This window comes from Vigna angularis, chromosome 6 (assembly GCF_016808095.1).
Source record: "Vigna angularis cultivar LongXiaoDou No.4 chromosome 6, ASM1680809v1, whole genome shotgun sequence".
Lineage (NCBI taxonomy): Eukaryota > Viridiplantae > Streptophyta > Magnoliopsida > Fabales > Fabaceae > Vigna > Vigna angularis.
Genome location: NC_068975.1, coordinates 18214469 through 18220697, shown reverse-complemented (window position 1 = coordinate 18220697; position 6229 = coordinate 18214469).

Here is a 6229-nt window from a genome sequence, read left to right as displayed (position 1 = left end):
CATTTAATATAATATATTTTAAATAGTTTACTAAAAAAATTAATAAAAACTTTGAAAATATGAAAGGATTAAAAGAAAATGTGCTTTTATCTAAATATAAGTATTTTTGGACTTATAAAAAATGAATTATATTAAACATTTTTGTAGTTATTTTTAAGCTTAAACAAACAAAACATATATTATATTTTCAACGCTTCAAAATAAGAATATCTAAAATATGAATAAAATTTAAAAATTATTTTGAATAAATTTTAATAAAACCAATAGTTATATATTCTTTAGGAATAATAAATTATAAATAAATATAAATTAACTTCCATTTTTCAAAATATGTACAAAATAATTATTACACTAATTTCTATCAAAAAAATACTTCATTTTTATTAGATAATAAAAAATTACCCTTGTACAATAAAATTCTTAAATTCTAATTTTTATTAGGTATTCAAAATTGGAGAAAGATGTTTGAAGTGAAAAAAAAATATTAATAAAATATGTTGTAAAAACTATTCGACAGAGAATTGTAAAACAAATGGAAAGAATAACTAAAAATGTATTAAAAATGAACTAATTTAGTTTTGATGGGTCGGTCTTATCCTAACCATGCCTCAATCCACTATATATGAGGTTTTAAGGACTATAATTTTTATAAAAAAAAACTCTCTATTAAATAGATAAGAAAATAAAAGTTAGTTTTAGAGGGGATCAAAATCAGTCTCTATACACTAAAGACTCATATCACAACTCTATATTCTACCTTATTATATATGTATAACTTGTTCAACTATTATCTCCTTGTTACTAAAGTGTAAATTTTTCTCATAAATCAAATGCCTCACCCAATGTTAATAATAGTAAAACAAATCGTAATTAAGATAGATTATGTATATGACTTCATTTAGATGTGATACTAGCGGAATTAAATTTAACTCCCAGTATTTTGAGACTCTTTATTCCCTTTTGTAATTTGGCTTAATTTATAATCAATGTGAGATTTCCTAAAAAAATAATAATAATAAAGGGTCTAAATAGGAGAATGAGTTTGAGATACATGCATGCAACTTCCAATTTAGAACAGCTATGAATCTTTTGCGAAATCTTAAAAAAGGGTATGCCATTAGTTATTTCTTCAAATCTCACTAATAGTGATGAGAATTTTTGTTTGAAATCCATAGCCAAGTTGAAAGACGTGGAATGTTAAGGCACTGAACATCATTTCAAAAGTTGATAACATCCTTTTACTTAACACCCATGCAATATTATTCAAGATAATATCAATTTCTGCTGTAAAATTTGACCCATATTCACAACTTGTAAGAGGCTAATATATATAGTATGTCTATTTATTTTTTTAATACCTTGTGCATCAAAGTAGTTCAAATTAAGTTTTGGAACAAGCCAAACATAACTTTGCTGCTTTATTAAGGTTTTGTAAAGACATCAACCCTAACCCTTCTTTATCTAAGGACTATATAATAAAATCAGTAATTATAAAAAAATTAAACCAATTTTTTTTATATAATATATAGTTTGTTATTTTTAATGCATGAGCTATATGTACAATTTTTTAGATATGAGAGAGAGGTTAGACCATTTTCGCAGTTTCTATTTCTTTTGGATTTTCTCAAATAGATTTCTTTCTTATTTTTTTTTTCAATTGAGTTCCTAAAAGTGAAAAATTGAAGCAATTTACCATATGTCGTTAAATTAGGTTAACATGGTTAACTTTCAGGTGATGAGTCACTGTAAGGTGGAATCATTAAATGACGTGACACATTCAGAACAGGTTACGTGAAATATATAATTAAAAAATAAAAAAAGTTTCTGAGAATTGAAATTCAAATTAGGGTTCATCATCTTCAACCTTACCTTTCATCATCTTCAACCCTAGCGATTGATACTCAGGGTTCATCACAAAATTAGGGTTCATGAAACCCAAAAAGTTTCTGAAATATGAAATTAAGTAACAACAAATTATGGTTTATCAAAATCAAATTGGGTTCGAGATTAAAGATACAACAAGGTTTGTCAAATCGTGTAAACTCCCAAGTTCTCGCGGGATTGAAGTGAAAAATCGGTTAAATGACAGGTTCAACTCTATCATGTCGTTCTAGAGGGCCACGTTATTGGGTATTTCGCTGGTGAACATGTTCTCTTGCATCTTAAGTTTCTGTAACTTTCTCAACCCAATTATGCACGTGGGAACTTCACTAGTGAAGCGGTTCTTGCTGATGTCAATCTTCAGAAGGTGAGGGAATTGGCAGATTCATGTTGGAAATTTGCCAGAAAATTCGTTAGTAAACAAAATGAGTTTGGTGAATGCAGATGGAAGCAGAGACAAAACCTTCAAACTTGTTGTTGGACATTTCAAGAAACTAAAGCCCAGTAAAGGCCCAAAAAGCTGGAGCCACCTGGCCTACTAACTAGTTGTTTTGGATCCCTCGACAGCGTTGTCATCGCCCTCGCAGCCGTCCTTTTTCTCGTCCTCACCACTGGTGCTAGGGACGACCCACCTCCGCCACAACAACAACAACAACAAGAAGAAAATGAAAACAGAGTCAGGGTTCGTTGGAGGTTACGGGTTTTGTCCACCGTTCCATTCTTCTTCATCCTAAATTTTGCATGAATAATAAATCTAGGAAGATCTCATGTCTCTTTTTTCGTCACTATGACGACATATGATTGACCCCATTAAATAAAGGTTCCTCTTTGCAATTTTGGGTACTTCAATTTTTCATCCCCACTGATTTTTGGAACTGGGTGACTTTCCTTGTCCCATTTCCTTCATTGTTCTCTAGTGGGTTCTTTATCCAATGCAGAATTTGTGATTTTGATCAATGATCACCTTTGAGTCATAATTTTGATGTGTTTTGAGTCACTCTACATGTAAGATTTTTGTGAGTATACTAGATTCGACATATTGTGTACTAAATTTCACCATCTTCTTGTGATGTTCGTCTCAATTCTCAAATGTTTGGCATTTTGATGTTCGTCATATTGAAGATGATGAACCCTAATTTGGGTTTCAATTATCAGAAACTTTTTCTTTTTATTTTTTAATTATATATTCCACTAACATGCTCTGCATATGCCACGTAATCTAACATAATGGCCACGTAAATAAAATATTCTACGTCTAAGTGACAGCTCATGAGAAAGTTAACCCCGTTAACCCAATTTAATGGCAAAGAGCCAATTGCTTCAGTTTTTCACTTTTAGGGATCCAGTTGGGGAAAAAATAAGAAAGGAACCTATATTAGAAAACCCAACAGAAATAGGAACTGTGAAAGTGGTTTAACATATATATATATATATAAATTAAATGATTAATTATAAAATTATAGTTCATTGTATTAATACAGACTAAAAATAATTTAGAATAACATTATTACCTATTATTGCTAACTAAGAGGAATAATGACAATCAAATTGTATTGAAAAATGATGATAATCATGTGAGAAAAATATCACTTAGACATTGAGAAGGGAGAGGATGTGAGGTTGATACAAGAGAGGATGAAGGCAATTTAGAGCATAAGTCCAATGTTGATCAGAGATGAAGATCGCTTGAGTTTGGAGTTGGAGATCATGCCTTTCTATGAGTGACTCCTGCCTTTGGTGTGGGAAGAGTTATTCGTTCTAGAAAGTTGTCTCCTAGGTGCATTGGTCCTTATAAGATTCTACGTCAAGTGGGTCCAGTACCTAATGTGATAATTATGCCTCCTTAGCTGTCAAATCTTCATCCAGTGTTTCATGTTTCACAACTTAGGAAGTATGTGTTAAACCCCTCTTATGTGCTTGATGTTGATAACGTCCAAGCCAAAGAAGATTTTCTAGTGGAGGTTCAACCTATTGGGATTATAGAGAGTTAGACTAAGAAACTTACAAGAAAAACCATCAATTTAGTCAAAGTTGTTTGTGATACAAGAACATGTGACTTTACGTGAGAGTTAGAGGGAGTCATGAGAGAGTCTTATCCTCACTTGTTCTTTGGCAAATCTACTTTTCGAGGTTGAAAATTTTTGTTGTTGAGAAGAATGTAAGAACCTAGAAAATAGAGTATTAAAGTTGATAAGTGTTTTAAAATAATGAAACCGAGTATTTTAACGTTAAAATAATTCAATAAATATAAATAGAATTTCTTAAACTCGTCTGATTATCTAAAACACTCGTCATCTCTCTATAAATCCTTCTATGAGTTCCCTTGTCCTTCTCTCTACAATTTGTGACTCTTAGATCATCTGTTTGACGATCAAAAGGTGTCTAGGAAATTACAAGAGTGTAATCTCCATTATCATTCGATCAAATTTCTTTCTAGAGCAAGTTTCAACTCTTTTTCCTTTCGCTCTTAGTTTGAGACCATGCATAGGGGTTCTTTCTCGCATGTGTTATCCACTTCCCTTTCCTAATTTCTTGTTGATCAAAGGTTCTAAGGACTCTTTTTTATCACAATTATGTGTTGTGTAGGTGTTTTTAGATTTTCTTGAGCTCGAAGCAATGGTAGTGAGCTGAGTAGAGTTGTGGTAGTTTTCTATCAAGGTAAGGAAAGCTAGTGTTTTCTTTTAATGTATGCATTGATCGTTAATAGTATGTGAGTTGAATGTATGTTGATTTTGATGCTTAAATTGAGTGTTTTGATGTAGAATGTGTGTTTGATTGATTTAATTTAGTCATATGAATCTGGTTGAATGTGATTATTGTCTTGTGAATGGTTGATGTTGTGAAGATTTATTGCATGAACTTGGTGTAGTATGGAGAAACCAAAATGTATATTGTCTTATGAGTCATTTGGCTTTAAAATGAGGGGTTTTGGTATATGAGATTTTGAGTTAAGGGTTAAAGGGAGGAAACTGAATTTTAGAGTCTGTTTTAAGATCTTTTAAGACTTGTTTGAGTTGTGAATTAGCTGAAATATGATCTAGAAATAGGTAATAGTCAATTAGTTGTGTTTTGGATGGTTTATAGGTGCAAAGTTGAGGTTTTGAGTATTGAGTTTTTGATTCAGAAGTTTTGAGGTAATTTGGAATGTTTATGGTCTTTCTTTGAGTTATTTGTGACTTGTTCAGACCCCTAAGTTGCTTATGAGCTAAAATAGGTAGAATTGATTTAGGGTCTATAAAGTGGTGTGTTAGTGGTTTTAAGTTGGAATTTCATGGTGGAGTGAGTTAAAACTTGGTTTAGGTTGGATCTTATGCACTTGGATAGGTTAACTGAGGCTTAGAGTATCAATTGAAAATGGTAGAAGTTGATATGATAGCCTAAAATAGGACATGTGAGGATGAGAGGTTGCAAATTTTTCAAAATTAGTATTTTGCAGAATAATGCAGAGTGGTTGGGCGAGCCAGTGGCTCGTTGGGTGAGTGATTGAGTGTTTTAGCAGAGTTTTAGTGGCTAGGCGAGCTAGGTCGTTGGGTTGGTGGAGCTTACCATTTCTACTCTCTCTAGGAGAGTGAAGGCAACTTGGCAAGTTTTGGGGTTCTTTGGTAGTGAGTTTAAGAGGCTAGGCGAGCTAGCTCACTAGGCTAGAGAAGCTATTTGTTTGAGCTCTCGCTAGGCAAGTGGTTTGGCTCGCTGGCAAGCATGTGCTCATTAGGCACCTTGTTTTTGGCGCTAGGCGAGTGGGTTTAAGTTTTCTTGGTTGTTTTGGTTACTCTTTCCTATTGTATTTGGATTTAAATGGTACAATGTTGTATTTGATACTTAGTAATATGATTTGAAATACACGATGGTATGGAATTGAGGTTGTAAGAGTTCTAAGGAGAATTCTTTGTGGTTTTATCATGTGTTATTGGTATAAATGTAAGAAGTTTTGATATTGGGGTTATCCTGACACTCTAATGATCATTCATGCTCAATTAGAGGGTTATGACTGATGTCATGAGAGCAGTAGAAGGTCTTAGCCTGAAGGCTTTTCTCTTTTTGGCAAATGACGTTTTAACGGACTAACCTTGTGTGGTAACTTTGAGTTGGTCAATTGTTCAACCATACAAGTGCAAAAGCCACCATGACTTGACTATCATACTATATCCTGATGGTCAAGTATAGGTTTATGGCATGATTAGGATGTTTGTTTTACTCTGTATGAAATGTGATATATGATGCAATTTTATTATGCCATTTTGGATTATTTTATCATTAGCTTACCCTATTTTATGTATTCTTTGTTGTTTTATTACTCTATGTTGATTCTTGGGCAATGATCATCTAGTGGATCTGAGTAAAGGGATAT